Below are 20,146 nucleotides of genomic sequence, written 5' to 3' on the forward strand. Positions count from 1 at the left end.
TTACATCCTAAAAGTTCCCTTACTCTAGGCTCCCTTACTATTAGGATCAAAGCAGCCCTGGAGGGCACGACTGGGCTTCAGTCTAGCTGTGTGGCAATCACACAATCCATCAAGTTGCAACTGTGCCTTCTGGTTTTCTGCAGTATGCTCAAATCCCCAGTAAACACCCCAGCGCCCTTGTCCTACATAAACTGCAAAACTGTTTTTAGGATTTATATTGCAAACACTCTGGAAGATCTGATTTATTTCCTCCTTCCATCCCACTGACTAAATTTCCGTATCATTCGTCTACAACTCACGTGTGTCAAGTATCAGACATGTTTTCATTTTTAATATTTCTACACGGATGACATTTCCCCTGCCTATGGTTGACAGCTGCACTGTTTCTCCTTCACCGCTCATGAAGAGGACAGACCTAGGTCGAAGGGCCCAGGCTTCCTGGTTCCATATTTAACTCTTCTTACTCAATAAAACTGAACCCATGTTTGTGCAGCACCCACTGTATACTAGACACATTTTTTTTTTACCTTGATGGTTATTTAGAATCTGAGAATAAGTGGTATTCCCATTTTATCGGTCATAACACTGAGACTCAGAGAAGCAAATCATTTGCACAAGTTCCACAGCCATGACAAAGCAAAATTTGAATACAAAGTCTCTCAAAATTTCATTGTTTCTGTTACATTACATGACTTAATAAACAAAAGTAAACAAGTACTAACGAATTCCTGCAAATAAGTGATACAAACAACTTTATTTTTTTTTAATTTTTTTTAACGTTTTGTTTATTTTTGAGACAGGGAGAGACAGAGCATGAACAGAGGAGGGTCAGAGAGAGGGAGACACAGAATCTGAAACAGGCTCTGGGCTCTGAGGTGTCAGCACAGAGCCCGACGTGGGGCTCGAACTCACGCACCACGAGATCGTGACCTGAGCCGAAGTCGGCCGCTTAACCAACTGAGCCACCCAGGCACCCCATCAACTTTAATGTTTATAGCTAAATGAGCAGGATACCATTACAGAAGATGCCAATAAATGGAAAACGTCCTCAAAATACCTTATAATCCAGTAATTTTAGGACTAGGTGTTCACCCAAAGAAAACAAAAACACTAATTTGAAAAGACATAGGCACATACATGCAAATGTATATTTATCACAGTATTATTAACTCTGGCCAAGATAAAGAAGCAACCCAAGTGTCCATCCACAGGTGAATGGATAAAGAAGAGATATACACACACACACACACGCACGCATGCACGCACACGCACACACACACACACACAAAGGAATGTGTGAGGATGAGATCGTGACATTTACAACAACATGGATGGATCTAGGGGGGGTCTATGCTAAGTCAGGCAGACAAAAACAAATACCATATGATTTCACTTATATGTGGAGTCTAAAAACCCAAACTATCCAAACACACAAAAACAGAACCAGACCCACAAATACAGAGAACACACTGGGGGTTGCCAAAAAAGAGAGGCGTGGGGGGTTGGACAAAATGGGTGAAGCGGAGAGAAGAGGTACAGTCTTTCATTATGGAATGGATGTCATGGGGATGAGGTAGAGCACAGGGGATACAGTCAAGGGTACCATAATGGCGTTGTATGATGACAGACAGTAGCCACACTTGTGGTGAGCTTAGCATAACATACAGACTTATGGAATCACTATGCTATATATCTGAAACTCAGAATAAAAACTCAATGAAAACACACGTCCAAGGAAATTTTCCCAGGGACAGTCTTTCGTTCATTAATTCCCCAACGGTACATTGAGTGTTTACCTTCTTCCAGATACAAATCTAACTTCTAGGGCAAGTTCATTGGAAACATGCACTAGGTACCTGCTGCCATGGTATCTGTACCCTAGAAGAGGGAGGTAAGAGGCTAACTAAACAAATAAATTTTTTAAAAGATACTATTAGGTTCTGATATATGCAAGGATGAAAAGAAATCACAGTAATATACTAAAGAGGGCTCGGGGGTCTCCTTATCTGGGTTGTCAATAGATGAGGCCTTTGAACATCCTCCACAGCCATCATAATAAATGTATATCTGAAAATCCCTAGTATCAAATGGCCATCAACAGAATTTTATTATTTATTGCATGGGAAGGAAAACTATTAAGGAGACACTTGAGCGATCAGTAGTGGCCATAAATACTATGTTTTCTGTACAAATGGGTCTTTTGTAATTACTTTGATGTGGTACAACATAACATTTTAAACTAGAACATTTTGAGGCCAAATTGAAATCAGAGTTGCAGTTTTTAAAAAAAAGAAGCTTGTTGCATTCAGTCTCAAAAACCATTTGTCGTTAATCTGTATCCTGAGACTTAGAACAGTGTAAAATATTACCTAACACACAAATCCATTCTCTTTCCGTGTGTGTGTGTGTGTGTGTGTGTGTGTGTGTGTGTGTGTGTGTATGTGTGTGTCCTGCACTAGGATCAGGACTGAGACACGAGTCTGTTTGACTCCAGAGCTATCACACCTTCCAGTATAAAACAGTGCTTTTCAAACATACCTTTCAGGTGGTTATTCAGCACATCCAAGTTGTTAATAGTGTGGTTTCAACATAACGTTGGGTTTTGATTACATTCACTAAAGGAGCTAAATACTGACATATAAAAAACCAAAACTGTAGCAAAATCCAACGTGTGTAGTGAAATGTAAACATCTTGTGTAAGGCAACAACAAAAATTTCTCCTTTTCAAAACCCAGAGCTCATTACTGAGTCTCCTATTGATGAACTCATGTGACCACCGTATCGTTGGAAGTCTAACCAGGCAGTGTAAGAAAATGGAATGACTAGCAGTCATTCCAACACGAGTTCCAATGGTGACCTGCTTCTTTTGTTTTTAATTTTTTTTAGTTTATTCATTGTTTTTGAGAGGGAGAGAGACAGAGACAGAGCACGAGTAGGGGAGGGGCAGAGAGAGAGGGAGACACAGAATCCAAAGCAGGCTCCAGGCTCTGAGCTGTCAGCACAGACCCCGACGCAAGGCTCAAACTCGTGAACCATGAGATCCGACCTGAGCCAAAGTCCGATACTTTACCGATTGAGTCACCCAGGGGCCCCATGACTTGCTTCTTTATTAACAAGCAGTAGGCACTCTGTTATGTGCTAAGAGGCACCACTAACCCATTACAGGATTTTAAGCGAAGAGGTTCTTCCTCCATTGTCTGAAATACAAAGTGAATTTATTAACACTTGCCTTGCTGACTTTGCAAGGTGATGTACCAAGCGCCAGATACTGAGGTGAGTGTCTCTAATACGCCATCTTGACACAGCACCTCACTGTCCCCATCAACATCAGGGCTTCGTTAATTGAAGCCATTTGGCAGGTGAGGGGAAATAAGGCCCCAGAGGAAAGTGAATGAAAAAGTTCTTTGAAAGATGTATAATGCTACACAAAAGTGATGAAATAATAACCACCATTATCATTAAGCGGGGAGAAGTAAATCGTGCTGTATGAAAAATACTATCCGCTAGAGCACCCTGGAAACTGTATCCATCTGCCTGATGCAGTTCAGAACAACAAGACGTTTGGTCAGGGCTCACTATACGCCCATCACGGTTCTTACATTTTTTTAATGTTTATGTACATATTTTGAGAGAGGGAGTGCACGTGAGTGGGGGAGGGGCAGACAGAGCGGGGAGAGAGAATCTCAAGCAGGCTCTGCAGTCTCACAAACCACGAGATCATGACCTGAGCCGAAATCAAGAGCTGGACACTTGGGGCACCTGGGTGGTTCAGTCAGGTAAGCATCTCACTCTGGATTTGGGCTCAGTTCAGGATCTCACAGTTAGTAGGTTTGAGCCCCACATCAGGCTCTGTACCGATGGTATGAAACCTGCTTGGCATTCTCTCTGTCTCTGTCTCTCTCTGTCTCTGTCTCTGTCTCTCTCTCTCTCTCTCTGCCCCTCCCCCCGCTCTCTCTCTCCCCCCAAAATTAGTAAATAAACATTAAGAAAAAAAAAATAGTTGGGACGCTTAACCAACGAAGCCACCCAGGGGTCCTGGTTCTTACATTTTTGTCCAAACTTTTACTCAGTAATCTTCAAAATAACCTCACAAGACACACACTATTATCAGCCCCATTTTACAGATGTGGAAACAGAGAGGGAACAGCCAGTAAATGGCAGAGCTGGGATTAGAAACCAGGCAGTCTGGCTCCTAAGCCAGGGTCTTCAATTATTAACACTGAACTACTTCTGTGAAGTAGGCTGTAAAGGATGCAAACCAATTAGCTGTTTATTCAACAGGCCTAAGGAACAAACTGCCGGATTATTTGTCCTCAGGTACAAAGCCTTTCGGCCGTTCTCCACGCTCAGTGAGGTCAGCCTGATGTACTGGAAGGAGCCTGGGTTTAGCCATCAGTTTCCAACGGTGGCTCCGCCCAGATCTGTGCATCCTCCGTGACCTCTTTATGGTTCTGCTTCTCGTTTGCAAGCTAAGAAAAAGAAAATCTATTCATCGGGGGTTTTATAAAATCAAGCACAGTCAGCACAAATCTTGGTGCAGCCATGACGGGCACTCAGCAAATATGAGTTTCCTTCTTTCTCCGATCCCCGTACGTGACATCAGTTCAAATGATTTACTCTCCCATAAATTGCTTAGGAAAAGGTAAGAGAAAGTCCTGAGGTCATGCAAGGCAGGTTTTAGATGAACTCTATATAGTCTTGAGTCATACGGTAATCTGCTTTGTGAAAATAATGTTAGCCAGTGTATCAATAAATAAGCCTTTTTTTTTTCTCCCTAAACAGTATGTATTGATTTTCTCAAGAGTCTGTATATTCAATGTGATACACTGGTGGACTGATCTGGTTTAGTAATTCCCGGTTCAGCTCTGGACTTGCCCGAGCCATAGGTCTGCCTGACGAACCACACACAGAGCAGAAGTGTCTTCCAACTGTTAGGACGTATGACGCCTTACTACCTGCTAGTAAATCACACTGATACCTGACAGCACGTGAGCTTTCTATATTATAAACTGTTTCCGAGGCTTAGTGAAGGGCATAATTTTAATTGGTTGTGTGTAAGAACTTTAGAAGCTTCCAGGATCTCACGCTAAAACTTTAAAGAGTTCCCTAAGTAGGGGGGGAAAAAAAGCAGGTGGCAACCTCACCATGTTGTTGTTTCAAGACCATGATTATTCTCTGTGTGGTAACTCTGCTGTTCTAACAGAATCAGATATCCATGGTTGTGAGAGAATTTCTCATATTACACAGGCTCTTTAAGGCTGTCAAGCTGAATTTTTAATTACAGGTTAACACAATTAGTTTAATTATTACTAAAATTAGTAATTTTATGGCCCTGTTACATCTAAATCCCAACCTGTGGATGGTATTAGAGACGAGAATATATATACTTACGTTGAGTCTTTGATAGACGCTAAGCTAAAAGCAGTAACAAATACAGTGATTGTTGCAGAACCCACAGAGCTTTTGAATTGCCAATATTCATCAGGAATTCTAAGGAAGTACTTTAAACTGTTCTTATACGTCAGTATTTGCAATGTAAGTTTCAACTGTATCAAACTTCATCTTTTAATGATGCAATATACAGCTTATATATGTAGAAAGGGTGCAAAATGGTATTTCTTGCTTAGTCCCAGCGTTAAAAACATTCTTTAAGATTTTAAAAACTGTGGGGAGACCTGGCTCAGTCAGTTGAGTGTCTGACACTTGGTTTTGGCTCAGGTCCCGATCCCAGGGTCATGGGATCGAGCCCTGCGCTTAAGATTCTCTCTCTTTCCCTCTGCCCCTTTCTCCTACTTGTGCTCTCTCTTAAAAAAAAAAAAATCTTAAAAATTGTGAAGAATGTTAAACTTTTTTATACATCCCAAATAAGTTGAAAATGGGTTTGATATTTATCAGTGGCAAAGCATAACCATATTGCAAGGGAGAAAAGCTTCGAATTGAAAGATTATTTAATAATGCCCCTTTAGACCAGAATACAGGGTGGGAAATGTAACTCTCCTCTAGTACAAACAATAATTTGTTAAAGCAGCTGTGTTGGGGAAATTGTAACAGACAATGTTTTTTTTTTAATTTTTTAAAATGTTTTTATTTATTTTTGAGACAGAGAGACAGAGCATGAGCACGGAAGAGGCAGAGAGAGAGGGAGACACAGAATCCGAAACAGGCTCCAGGCTCCAAGCTGTCAGCCTAGAGCCCGACGCGGGGCTCAAACTCATGGACTGTGAGATCACGACCCGAGGTGAAGTCGGACGCTTAGCCGACTGAGCCACCCAGGTGCCCCGTGTAACAATGTTCAAGCAAATTAATGAAGCAACAATATCCATGGTATAGTTGAATATGCCAAGTGAAAACGTGTTTCAGATTAATGTTTCACCTGGAGTGCTACTCAATGAGGGGTTTTAGCAGGTTTCTGTTTTTGCATGTAGAAACTTCCACAGCCTTCTTTCAGAAAAATTACCAAGATGGGCCCTTTATGATAAATATAAAATAAGAATATAGCCATTATTCTTGAAGGATATGAGAAGCTATTCTAAAATTGGATGTGGATGCCATGAACAAGGTAAATTTAGATTGGACCGGACCGAGACGGTCCCTTAAATCGTTTTATTTAAAACAGATTAATTTTAACACTGAGTACCAAATGATCAGCTTCTTGTCATTGCCATGAACTGAACAGTGATGGTCAGACCAAGCCCAGTGTCTGGTCATGGCAGCTGGTCCCACAGGTAACCACAGAGTCACGTGGTCTCTGGAGGCAAACAGTTAGACTGTCTTTGGTTCGGGGAACAGAGAGGAAGACGAGACAGAGGAGAGGGAGAGGAGGCACGGTTATTACATCACATTTGTTACAGACGTATAAATAACACAGATGCTACTTGTGACATTCCTTCATCGACACATTATAGCTGAGTAGCTCTTAGTATATAGAATCCTGGTGACAGTAATAACAACTATAATGGTAGCTAATGCTCACATATGTCCTTTTGATTTGCCAAGTGCTGTTCTAAGAACATTATGTAGATTGTTTCATTGACTCTTCATAACTCTGGAAGGTAGGTGCTACTATTATTCCCATTTAGTAGACGTTGAACCAGAGGCACAGATTTTACCAGGATCACACAACGAATGACTGGCAGACGTGACATGCAAACAGGCGGCCTGCCTGCAGAATCCACACCCTTCATTCACTTTTAAGAAGTAGGGTATAGATGAAAAAGAGGGCTCTTACTACGTTTCAAATCCATGCCGTGCTTATTTTTTTCTTCACTGTATTTGTTCAACTTTATAGGACGTTTCCATTATTTCTGATTTATTTCTCCATGGATTCCATTGACTTACATTTGCTGACTTATTTTGGTCCCTAGCTCCGTGTACATCCCAGGCTAACCGGGACAAGAGAAAAAGTGGGCTGAATAACTTTATATTTAGTCTGCCAATTTTTCCTCCTCCCCTGAGCCCATGTGATTCACTTCTCTCATTTATCTATTTTTTAAAAACACTTCTACAAGAATTCTTTATTGAAAATAATATAGAATCTATTTCCACTTGCCCTTTTATTGTAAGCTAGTAATTAAAGCTGGAGTTTTTATCAAAACACACTGAGTGGTTGGGAGAAATGCCCTTTATTTAATTACTGTGAATCCCTGTAGAGCTACATTCTGGATAAATTAAACTCACTGGATAGAAAGAAAATGATATTTGAATCTAATAGATTACAGAGTTAAGACTGAAGACACTAAAAAAGAACAAGAAAAAAATTATGAGTCCAAAGTGGAGGTGCTTTTGAATAGCTGCTGTGTTTATTGTAACATTACCTCTGTTGACACTTTTTTTTTTTTAAACAAAAGCTCAAAGCACTAGGCTTGCATTCCCAGGGTCTAAATTACTTTATGACTGACTGTTCAGAGTAATTTATTTTGAACAGACCAATGCCCCAGTGAATCAAATACAAATTCCTCAATATGCAATTGAAAATATTCCGTGGATAGGCTCTATGTCAGTAACATAACAACCTCTCTCTTTGTTTTGCAAAGCAAATCCATGCCCTAATGAGATTAATTGACAGGCTTCCCACACTCCTCTCCACCCCTTAGAAAGTCCCCCTGAAACCTGATTTCCATTCACTTCATGCCCCTAACACCGCTCTCAAAAGCCATAATGGAACTTCTGATTTCTGCATTTAAGGGCCACTCTATTATCTCAATTCTAGATGGCTCTCAACACTGAAATACTTGACTGATACTAGACATCGACTCGCCTAGATCAGCACCCCCTGATCGTCCCTATTATTGCCAATTCCCTGTCTCCTTTTTGTTTTCGTTTATTTCTTAAAATTCTGGCTCTCATCTTTTTTTTTTTTTTTCAAGGAACACAACAACTTACTCATTAACAAGCAAAACACAAATGAGAAGCTATTATTCTTCAGCTGACTGACTCTAAAAATATTTTTTAATCTTGACTTCCCCAAACTATTTGAGATTTAAAACTTAATCCCAACTAAGAAGACAGTAATTTTCCCCTCTTAAATAAATTATCTGTCTGTAAAAGGGGAAGCTTAATAATATTTTTTTCTTTACAAATACAGGGAGTATAAAACAAAATAGTGTATTATACCATATAATGGACTTCTAAAAAAATACCCTGGTTATCCAGGGATTTAGTATCGGGACAATTATCATTATAATCAATAATATTAATATATTACTTCAGTTGAAAATCACTGGCATAGTTCTTATTATGTGTCAGAAATTGTGCTATGTACTAACAACAAAGAAATTCATAAGGTATATCTACCTTCCAAGAACCTGAGGTCTTTTAGAATCTGGCAGAAGGAAACAATGACAGCCGTAACAAGGAACTTTAACTTGGGTATTATTCTATTCTTCTACAAAATTCTCCCATATGTAACAGAAACCAGATGATTTTAGATCTTGATGTCTATTTTTCAATCTCCAAAAACCATACAACTTTTTTCTATTTATTAAAGTAGAAATATTATATTCATCTGGTAGGTTACTCAAGGCTCTTTTAATCTTTACTTATTTTTGAGAGAGAGACAGAGTGTGAGCAGGGGAGGAGCAGAGAGAGAGAGAGAGAGAGACAGAATCTGAAGCAGGCTCCAGGCCCTGAGCTGTCAGCACAGAGCAGACACAGGGCTCAAACTCACAAACCATGAGATCGTGACCTGAGCCAAAGTCAGACGCTCAACTGACTGAGCTACCCAAGTGCCCCGCAAGGCTCTTTTTAGTGCAAGAGACAGAAACCCAGCTCTAACAAGCTTAAACCAAAGAGAAGTTTTAGAGGCACCTGGGTGACTCAGTGGGTCAAGCATCCGGCTTTTTATTTCAGTCCAGGTCATGATCTCAGGGTCGTGAGATCGAGCCCTGTGTCAGGCTCTGTGCTGGGTATGGAGCCCACTTAAGATCTCTCTCCCTCTCCCTCTCCCCCTCCCGCTCACTCACACTCTATCTCTCCCTCTCAAAAAAGCAAAACAAAACAAAGGGAAGTTTCATGCATCCACCTGCAAAGTGGACAGGTCATGACAAGGGAGTGTGTGGGGCACAAAACACCTGTGTGCACCCAAAAGTATGAGAAGAAGGAGGTAGAGCCTCTACTCTTTCTGCCACGTGACACCTTTGTCTCTATCACAGACTCCCTCCACCCCCAGCAGGGTATAGGGTTGACAACAATGCCTAGCCTCAATGTTCATGTCTCAAAGCAATACCAGAATGAAGGGTAATTCCAACTGGTGGGAGAATTTATTGGTAGAACCATTCGCCCCTCCCCCAAAGATGAAAAGGTTCTGTTTCCAGAAGATAGGAAGAGCTGGGTGTGCAATGGAAAAATGTCTTCGCAGCACAGGCTTTTAACAAAAAAGCAAAAATACCATCAATGAGAAATTCTAGTTAAAATCGTTAGAATGGATAAATATTCCTAGGAAGGAAATTAAAGAAAGAAGGCAAAATGAGTAACAATATGAGCCAGTGAAAAAGACAGGGAATCGGGAGCAAAAATTCTACCAGGTGAAACCAGACAGTGCGTTAAGCGAGTCTAGGGAAGATCGTTCCTGCTAGCCCCTCCCCCAGGGACCAAAGAACTCTGTAAGCACAGGAATACTCATAGACCATTGGAGAATTTCATTCAAATTTATCAATGGGATCAATTTAATCAACATTAAATTCTTTCAATCGGTATTAATAAAATACCTAGTTCAAGGCACTCTACTGTGGGCTGCAAAGAATAATTTTTTTTTAAGTTGCTAAGAAACCTTTCTTACCTCAAAACCCTATTTTTTTGGGATATGCAACATCCACGGTGCATTTCCTCATATCGTCATTAGGCACCACTAGACTGGTATGAAGAAACCTCAAAGGCAGAAGAGAGGTCAGTTTGTTTACGGTAAGATTAAGGAAGGGGCAACACTGGCAGTGGACTTGGACACACAAAGTTACATGTTCTCAGCATCACACAAAAAAACTAAGTAGTAAATCTAGGATGAGAGTAGGCATGGCCAGAGTGGGCACGAGCCTAATGTAATGGACGTCATGGACGTCAAGACCAAAATCAGACACACAATGGCTTATCTTTTATACCCTGGTGTTTTGGCACCATCCTGCTTTCTGAAAACGTGCTGTGTGCAAGAGAAACGTGGAGACTCCAGATAATAAGGGTTGGCTAGTTTTATCTGCAAAGGTCTTTACCACATCCTCAACCTAGCTCACAAAGCAATCTTCAGTCCTTCACGCTTGTATCTTCTTAGCCAACAGAGACCTCTTTTGGAATACGGCAAGGTATGAACATGCAAACAAATAAATACTTGCAGCCAAGTCTAATTGTTCCTAATAGAGAAATTAAGGTGTATTATTTTCCCATTTAACAAATAAGGAAATTAAGGGACAGAGAATTTAAGCGGTATGCCCTGAGAGTAGAATGAGTCACAGCAGAAACTGTGATTCATCGCGACCATCCAAACTCTTGCCTTGAACCGCCAGCCTGAAATTTTTCTGGTCCCTAGTGGTCACCTCAAATCAGCCATAACCATACATAAAAACAACAAACAGTCGCCAGGTCTGAGCAAGCAGAGAACCGTCCTTCCTAACCCCCTACTTGGGCCAGTGATATTTAGGCCACCATTTCTTGAATTACACGTGAAGAAAACGGGGTAGGAGTTTCCCAGGTCCTTTGCAAATATGCTGCAGTCTCAAGTCAATTCTACAGGGCTCTGTGTGGCCCCTGTGCCCTGTGTGGCCGCTGTGCCGGGTGTATGAGACACGGACACCACGGCATCTTCACAGGGAAGAGTATACTTCATGCTGCCCAACTGGTTGTTGGCTACCCGGCCAAGACACGTGTTGAGATTTACTCCGGTAGTTATTTGTCAGGCGTTTAATCTGACAATGATGGCCTCGCTTTCACAAAGCAAAGCGAAATCCACTACAGAATGTCCCCACGCCTCAGCTGTGGTTTCCAGCCCGGCATGGGGGAGGGGAAGGAGGACACTTCAGCAACACGACAAAAGATCCCACCCTCCCTTATCATTGTTCAGTCATTTTCAGTTTGTTTTATACTTGGCGTGTGTGTTTGCTCAGGTGGTTACAAAATGTTGAAAAAGTGAGAAATTGTGCAGAATTCTCAGCCCTCTTATCCAGGATGCAGTCGCCTAGCATATTCCCAGTGGAGGTCTGCCTCTCTGACCTTCGCAGGCTGTTCTCCCTTCTCGACTCCCTGAGTACTGAATGTGGACTGTCAGCTCACATTGCTGCTGTATGGACACACGTCTCCATTACGTTTCTAACCCACAACGGATGGATTAAACTATCAGCATCCTCTTATCTGTGTGCTTCTTTCCCTTAACAAGAATTTTTTAAAAAGCAGGGTGGGTGTGGAGTTTGGTGAGTTCTTTATAGATCTGGATACTAGCCCTTTGTCTGATATGTCATTTGCAATGTCTTTTCCCATTCTGTCGGTTGCCTTTTAGTTTTGTTGATTGTTTCCTTTGCAGTAGAGAAGCTTTTTATCTTCATGAGGTCCCAAAAGTTCATTTTTGCTTTCAATTCCCTTGCCTTTGGGGATGTGTCAAGCAAGAAATTGCCTCGGCTGAGGTCAGAGAGGTCTTTTCCTGCTTTCTCCTCTAGGGTTTTGATGGATTCCTGTCTCACATTCAGGTCCTTTATCCATTTTGAGTTTATTTTTGTGAATGGTGTGAGAAAGTGGTCTAGTTTCAGCCTTCTGCATGTTGCTGTCCAGTTCTCCCAGCACCATTTGTTAAAGAGACTGTCTTTTTTCCATTGGATGTTCTTTCCTGCTTTGTCAAAGATGAGTTGGCCATACGTTTGTGGGTCTAGTTCTGGGGTTTCTATTCTATTCCATTGGTCTATGTGTCTGTTTTTGTGCCAATACCATGCTGTCTTGATGATGACAGCTTTGTAGTAGAGGCTAAAGTCTGGGATTGTGATGCCTCCCGCTTTAGTCTTCTTCAACATTACTTTGGCTATTCGGGGTCTTTTGTGGTTCCATACAAATTTTAGGATTGCTTGTTCTAGCTTCGAGAAGAATGCTGGTGCAATTTTGATTGGGATTGCATTGAATGTGTAGATTGCTTTGGAGTCCAGTGAAGAAATGGGAAGAAAACATGAATAGACACTTCTCTAAAGAAGACATCCAGATGGCCAACAGGCACATGAAAAGATGCTCAACATCACTCCTCATCAGGGAAATACAAATCAAAACCACACTCAGATATCACCTCATGCCAGTCAGAGTGGCTAAAATGAACAAATCAGGAGACTACAGATGCTGGAGAGGATGTGGAGAAACGGGAACCCTCTTGCACTGTTGGTGGGAATGCAAACTGGTGCAGCCACTCTGGAAAACAGTGTGGAGGTACCTCAAAAAATTAAAAGTAGATCTACCCTATGACCCAGCAATAGCACTGCTAGAAATTTACCTAAGGGATACAGAAGTACTGATGCATAGGGGCACTTGTACCCCAATGTTTATAGCAGCACTTTCAACAATAGCCAAATTATGGAAAGAGCCTAAATGTCCATCAACTGATGAATGGATAAAGAAATTGTGGTTTATACACACAATGGGATACTACGTGGCAATAAGAAAGAATGAAATATGGCCTTTTGTAGCAACGTGGATGGAACTGGAAGGTGTTCCCTCCATGCTAAGTGAAATAAGTCATACAGAGAAAGACACATACCCTATGTTTTCACTCTTATGTGGATCCTGAGAAAGTTAACAGAAGACCATGGGGGAGGGGAAGGAAAAAAAAGAGAGAGAGAGAGCCAAACCCTAAGAGACTCTTAAAAACTGAGAATAAACCGAGGGTTGATGGGGGGTGGAAGGGAGAGGAGAGTGGGTGATGGGCAGTGAGGAGGGCACCTGTTGGGATGAGCACTGGGTGTTGTATGGGAACCAATTTGACAATAAATTTCATATTAAAAAAATAGTAAATAACATAACATAACATAACATAACATAACATAACATAACATAACATAAAAAGCAGGGTGGGAGGTGCCTAGGTGGCTCAGTTGGTTAAGCGTCCTACTCTTGATTTAGATAGACTCAGGTCAGGGTTTGTGAGTTTGAGCCCTGCATCGGGCTCTGTGTTGACAGAGTGGAGCCCACTTGGGGATTCTCTCTCTCTCCCTCTCTCTGTGTCCCTCCCCCGCTCTCACTGTCTTTCTCTCAAAAGAAATAAACATAAAAAAAACACTATTTCTAAGTTTATACTGACGAAGGCTAAGAGAGCATAAATAACAAGAATGATTATGTAAATATTAGAATTACTACCCCACTATTATTAGAAAGCAAAAATATATCCCTTCTTCATCTTATTGAAGCCCTTGTGAATGTTTGGCAGCATAGATTGCCCTCAGAGAGAGAAGCATAAAAATTTGGTTGATTACTTGTCATGTTAATTCTTTTCATCCCTGAATATGCAAACTGGGTCAGGAGCCCCATGACTGGGCTGCATGGCACCTGCCATATCTTTCCTTTTAGCATTTACTAAACTGATCCATTCTGCCCTTCCCTCATCCATCTCTCTGGGTGTGCCTGTCCTCACTACAGGATCCCATCATGTGCTCATGTGCTGACCCTGAGAGGACGCTGCTGTAGAACTATATCTTATCATCTTAGGTGCTTGTCACAAATTGCCAATTCCTGGGAAGTCAGGAATGCCCACATGATTACATCTCCCAGGCCCCTTTCTCCTGGAAAGCCAATGCTATTGTGTTTCTCCTTAGGAATATATGAATGCATAAATAGCACAGGAAAATATCACTGATACGAACCCATTTAAAAGTGATTAGAAAACATAAATTTTATCACGTGATGGAAATTTAACTACTTTTGTTTACTTCAGTATAACCATCATGGACAGAGCTTATTTCCTGCAAGAATATGTATCTCGGGGAATCAAAGGTCATCTTCTAAATGTGGATTTATATTTGACTCACCTGAGAAGCCTTTAAGAAAATATATATCCCAGAACTCACTCTATACCTACTGAATCAGAAAATTTGGGCATGAATCTCAGTATTGCTTCTGAAAGCAATACAATATACAAAAATATATGTAAAAATAATTCTTCAATGTCATTCTCCATTACCAATCTCCACCACGCTTCCAGGAGGACTGACGTTAACTTCTACTGTGTGCACTTCAGCTCCTCTTTAACAGGCCAATACAAACACATACAGACATCTACGAGTATAAATAAGTTATATTTGGGTGTGTTTAAAAAATAGGGGCTGCAGAACATTTACCAAGTGGAAAGGGTTGACTTAGAAAAATGTTATGAATTACAGTGGCAGTTGAATCCCATTCTCATAACAAAGAGAGAAAGATACATAGATATGCAAGGTATTAATAGAAACTGTGTGTATGGTAGGATTATGAATTTATTTCTCTTCCTTCTGATTATCCGTATTTTCTGATTTTCCTACAATTACTGGTTTTGTTACAAGAAATTATTTTCATTTTCCTAACTTTCCACAATTATTTGGTTACAACTAACTTTCCAAATTTATGTACCACTAGAATACTATTCCATTTGTACATAATACGGTATTCTATGATGTAGGGTAAGCTCCTTGGTGTGACAAAAAGATCCCTGAATGTAAAAGTACAGACGACTCAAACACAGCAGAAGCTCACGTCTTGCTTGTGTTACACAACCGGAGAGGTGAAACATTGGGCTGAACCCTCCTCCCACGAGGGGCCTTCAGAGATTCAGGCTGACCTAAGCTCTGCCACTTTGCGTGGGACTTCTACTGTTCCCCTGGGAGCTGGCTCCTATCCAAAAAGCCAACAAGCAGAAAGAGCGGAAAGGTGCCACACGTGCGAAACTTTTGTGGGTCTGGCTTGGAAGGCATGCCCCTGATTCCGGTGACACCCCAATGGCTAGGACTCTTGTCACATGCTGTACCTGCCTGTAAGGTGGCTGGGAAGTGTGGTCCTTAGCTGGGAGGCCACTTGCCAGTGGCTGGTCTGACTTTCAAAGCGGGAGCATGAATCTGGTGAGTAGGTGGGTTTTCTCCGCCACATTATGGCCCCATCTCACCAGCTTTATTGGTGTTCGCTGAGCTCTCTTCGCAGCCCTCTCTCAACCTCATGTCTCCACAGAAAACAAGCCCACTTCTTCCAGCTCAGCTCCATTTTCTTCAGCTCCCCCCACCCGTCCCTTCAGACTGTTCTTTCATTCAACTCGTACCTTTTTTTTTGTTTTTAAGTTTATTTACTTATTTTGAGAGGAGGGAGGAGCAGAGAGAGAGAGGAAGAGAGAGAATCCCAAGCAGGCTCCACACAGCTGGTACAGAGTCCGATGCAGGGCTTGAACTCACGAACCCCATCATCATGACCTGAGCCAAAATCAAGACACACTTAACTGACTAAGCCACGCAGGTGCCCCTCATTCGACTGATACCTTTTGAGCCCTACCACAGGGCAGGAATTCTTTTAGGCAATGCGGACTGAGGAGTAAGCAAAGAAAGACAAAACCTCTATCCTCTTTGGTACAGAGGTCAAGAGACAAACAAAAAATTAGGTTGTAGTAACGTCAAAGGAGAAGAATAGTATGACGTTCCTAGAGAAACGTGTTGAATCTTTAGCGAGGCTGGCCAGGGAATGGAGTATTGAGAACATGAGTTTAAATGAAGACTTGGAAGACGTGCAAAGATACTGATGTTGATATATGGAAGGATTTTAGGCAAAGAAAAAGCAGAACAAAGGTCTTAAGGCAAGAATGTACTGGAACATGCCCCAAACAGCAGCATGGAAAACGGCAGAGCTCAAGCATAGGGATTAAAGAGAGTATAGGCTATGACATCAGAAAAACAACAGTGGCTTTAAGGGCCACTTAAGAATTTTGACTTTTATTAAGAAGGAGCTGGGGCACCTGGGTGGCTCAGTCGGTTAAGCGTCTGACTTTGGCTCAGGTCATGATCTCACGGTTTGTGGGTTCCAGCCATGTGTCGGGCTCTGTGCTGACAGCTCAGAGGCTGGAGCCTGCTTCAGATTCTGTGTCTTCCTCTCTCTCTCTGCTCCTCCCTTGCTTGCATTCTATCTCTCTCTAAGATAAATAAAAACTAAAAAATTTTAAAAAAAGGAGTTTAATACTATTGGAGCATTTTAAATGGAGGAGTGATATGATCTTATTTACTTTATACAGGATCACCAGATGGGGCAAGAAGAATACAGGGTATGTGACTTCATGAAACAAAAAGGGATTTTGCAGATGCAATTAAGTTAAGGATCTCGTGGTGGAGAGATAATTCTGGAATATCTGGGTGAGTCCAGTGTAAATGCAAGGGGTCTTCCTTCCTATAAGAGGAAGGTGGGGAAGGTCAGTGTCCAAGAAGGTGTGACAACAGAAGCAGAGGTAAGAGGGAGAAAGACAGAATGAGACTGAGGGAGAAGGAGAGAGAGAAACAGAGACCAAGAGACAGAATGTTATACTTCTGGCTTTGAAAATGAAAAGGGCTATGAAGCCAAAGGAGACAGGTAACCTCTAGAAACTGGAAAATGCAAAGGACTGGCTTCTCTCCTAAAGCCTCCAGAAGGTACCACCCCACTGACATGCTGCTTTTAGCCTGGTGAAACCCATTTCAGACTTCGGACCACCAGTAGTGTGTGATAGAGAAATTCTGCTGTTTTAAACCACCAGCGTGCGGTCACTTGTTAGAGTGGCCTTAGGAAATAAATACACCAGGCTGCCATGTTGCCATGTTGTTGAGAAGAGACTAAGGGAGCAAGAGCAGGGCATGGAGACCTCCTCAGGACAACTGAGTAACCCAGGAGAGAGAGGGGCATGGGCAGAGCCAGTAGAGTCCCTGAGGGGGCAGTGAGAAGTAATCATTTTCTTGAGCATTTATTAGAGTCCTGTATGTCCATGTCTGTCTTGCTGGTCAGAAGATAAACACTGAAATCTCTACTCTGCACTTTCAACCTGAGTACTTGGCTAGATATAAAATTACATAAGAGTAAAAGGGTGGCTACTGAATCTGTGACCAACACACGGGGATAGGCCAAGTTTTTGGAAATGAAACCCTCAAATAGAGGGTCACCCGTGCTCTGGGCCAAGATCCAGATTCTTGTGCTCTTGGATTATTCCACAAAGCACCTGCACACACCCTGCAAAGGACAGCCACTGAAGTGGTGTTGGATAAGCCACAAACGTACTCTTCTGATAATGACCGATCATGATTAAGTCATCAGTTCTGCTTGTGTTTTCCAAGAAAAGGGGCTAAGAAAAAGAATGGAAAGCAATTCTTAATTCATTTATGAGAAGTCACCATTCATATTGAAATTACTGAGTCATTTCTCCCACAGGAAAATAGAAATGAGCATCATAAAATCATCCAAGCTTCACACAACATAGTTGTTTGGACTTGAAATGTACCATGACTCGTAGGTAAACATGAATTTGTAACCTAGCCCCCAAACCACCATGATCTGTGAAATGTGTCTACCTGAGCACTTGAGGGGAAAACAAAACCAAAAACCTGAAGTTGGCTCATGAATCCAGCTGTCTTGGTAGACAGAGAGATCCACTTAGAATTCTTTAGACACCTCTGACTCAACCTTTCTGGAAACAGAATGGTTTCTGCTCCCCCTTTACCTAAAGCGCCCCAGAAGAAATCTGGCCCTCTTTCTCTATCTCTGGAAGTGAAAATTCATATTTCCATTTGCTCAGGAAAAATAAAAATAGGAAAAAAGTCACACTTGCTCACATGTAATGCTACTGTCCTAAATGAGGAAGTCACAGTGGTTTTTTTCTGTCTGCTGCAACTCAATGCTCGTTCCCTGCGACAAAAGCAGGATCTCAAGGAGGCAGCACTGATTGTAAACAGATATAATTACACTTTGTTAGTACATCCCCACTCCCGTTTACTCTATGACTCCCTCCTGGCCATGAAGAAAACTTCATGTGAGTAAAGGAGACAGTGTTTCTATTAACAGGAAGCCGTGAATCTACATAAGACACTAGGAATCTTTAGGAATAAATCAGAATTTGCTATTTGAGGTGCCATTTTCCACTGGTCTTTTATCTTAATATTGCCAGTATATTTCACTGAGAGCTATTCACGATATGGTAAAAGTTGGCAGACTCCTTAAAAAGCTGGACTTTTAAATAGATGGTATTGGCACAAGATAGGCATTTTGGAAAAGAAGTCCAACCCACAGCTCACATCGCATACTAGAATAAACTCCAAATGAATCAGAAGACAAATAAATAAAATCCAACAAGTGCTAGGAGAAAATGCAGGTGAATCCCCTTTGTAGGTTTGGAAAGGGAACACCACACTAACTACAACTGACATTCTAGATCCACTCAAAAAGAAAAGAATATTCTACTACATTAAAATCATCATCATCATCATCAACAACAACAACCAAACTTTGCATGAAAAATAAGGAAAGAAAATACTGATGACAAACTGGAAGAAAAGAGTTTTCACTTCAAAAGAAAATAACATTTCTTTTTGAAAGACACTGTTATAAAAAAAAGTATGCATCAACTATACTCAATAGAAACAATTTAAGTTTAAAAAAATCTGCCAAAAAGAAATAAGGAAAACATCATCACTTAAAAAATAAATAAATAAATAAACATGAGTCACAGACTGAGAGCAATGCTTGCATTATTTGATTACGAACCTGTATCCAGAATATCAAGGGACTCTTTGAACTCAAAATCAGAAAAACAAACATGATAATCAAAAAATTTAAAAATGGGCAAAAGATTTGAAACAGACACTTCACCCAAATAGTAGGTACCATCTAAATATCTTCAACATAGGAGCAGACCAAGTTTCAACACCAGTTTTCTAGTGAAACACTTAATCGTTTGAAGCTATTCATCGCTGTCCATTCCCAACCCCAAAGAGTTTCTTCATGTGTCTCTGACCACCCAAGCACACACACCTTCATTTGAAGAAGTCAGAGAAGGGGCGCCTGGGTGGCTCAGTCGGTTAAGCGTCGGACTTCGACTCAGGTCACGATCTCGCAGTTCGTGAGTTCGAGCCCCGCGTCGGGCTCTGTGCTGACCGCTCAGAGCCTGGAGCCTGTTTCAGATTCTGTGCCTCCCTCTCTCTGACCCTCCCCCGTTCATGCTCTGTCTCTCTCTGTCTCAAAAATAAATAAATGTTAAAAAAAAAAATTGAAGAAGTCAGAGAAGGCCCTAACAAACAGTATTCTACCATGACCTCTTTTAAGTATGTCACTTAATATTGTACTTCCTAAAAAGAGAAGGCAATGTAAATGACATGTAAATTACAGCCATCGCGACGAAACTTCTTACACGTGTTAACTAATCATAAAGAAGAAATCAACAATCATCTCTAGTACAACAGGGTGAAACCTTTGTCACCACTCACTCTGGCATACGAAAGAGATTTTCTCTTAATTAACAATAAATCTAACCCGTGCTAGATTCTCCAGAACATAGGAAAATGCCTCATTTGGAAATTCAGGAATCATTTCTACTTTGAAAATATCTACTTAGTGATTTAGGAAATGGCAAAACATTCAGCCAGTTTAAATGAGTTTTCTCCATTACTTATTAGTTCAATAAATATGTATTAAATCCCCTTACACGTGGAAGAATGGACAGTAAACTAGTAATGAA

The 20,146-nt window shown here is 41.2% G+C and overlaps 1 protein-coding gene and 1 long non-coding RNA gene across 3 annotated transcripts in view; both read right to left on the reverse strand.

Moving 5' to 3' along the window:
* Window positions 1–20,146, reverse strand: part of GPM6A (glycoprotein M6A) — a 353,437-nt gene that overhangs the window by 172,178 nt on the left and 161,113 nt on the right. The gene's annotated exons all lie outside the window — the stretch shown is intronic.
* On the reverse strand, window positions 6,873–9,506 carry LOC128776480 (uncharacterized). The gene is made up of 2 exons (XR_008421526.1): window positions 8,794–9,506; window positions 6,873–7,382 (listed from the first exon to the last, which is right to left on the reverse strand). It is a non-coding gene; the product is annotated as an uncharacterized LOC128776480 (long non-coding RNA).

The sequence above is a fragment of the Panthera pardus genome, unplaced genomic scaffold (assembly GCF_024362965.1).
Source record: "Panthera pardus isolate Hobbes unplaced genomic scaffold, ASM2436296v1 HiC_scaffold_13, whole genome shotgun sequence".
Lineage (NCBI taxonomy): Eukaryota > Metazoa > Chordata > Mammalia > Carnivora > Felidae > Panthera > Panthera pardus.